Source organism: Poecilia reticulata, linkage group LG17 (genome assembly GCF_000633615.1).
Source record: "Poecilia reticulata strain Guanapo linkage group LG17, Guppy_female_1.0+MT, whole genome shotgun sequence".
Taxonomy (NCBI): Eukaryota; Metazoa; Chordata; class Actinopteri; order Cyprinodontiformes; family Poeciliidae; genus Poecilia; species Poecilia reticulata.
In genome coordinates this window covers 10776030-10776466 of record NC_024347.1, presented here as the reverse complement: position 1 = coordinate 10776466, position 437 = coordinate 10776030, and positions in this window count along the sequence as shown.

Here is a 437-nt window from a genome sequence, read left to right as displayed (position 1 = left end):
TATATATATATCAGATTGTCTGAGAGTGATAAAAGGCTTCTGGCTTGTAAAGATGTAAAGGCAGATACAGTGACAGCATGCACAGGGGTTTTCACATATAAGCAGTGCTGGAATAAAAAGCACAAACTCGTTTTCGCAACAAATCTCGCTCTATTGTGAAAAATGTTCAAGCACAAATCCCTGCAATCGAAAATAGAAAAGTTGTATCTAGAATRCTTTATTTCCACAAGGAAAAAAATATCCTCTCTTATAACATAAAGTAAGAGAGTTTAAACTGCTCCAGAAGAGGTCAATATTTCAGAGCAATYATACATCCAGCACAGCAGAAACACATCAAGGAGACCCAATTACCTAAAAGATAATATGATTCTTAAAAACGCTGAGGTCTTTGTATGCTAACTGTACTCTTAGTTTTCCRTTTTCATCCACGTTTGAAC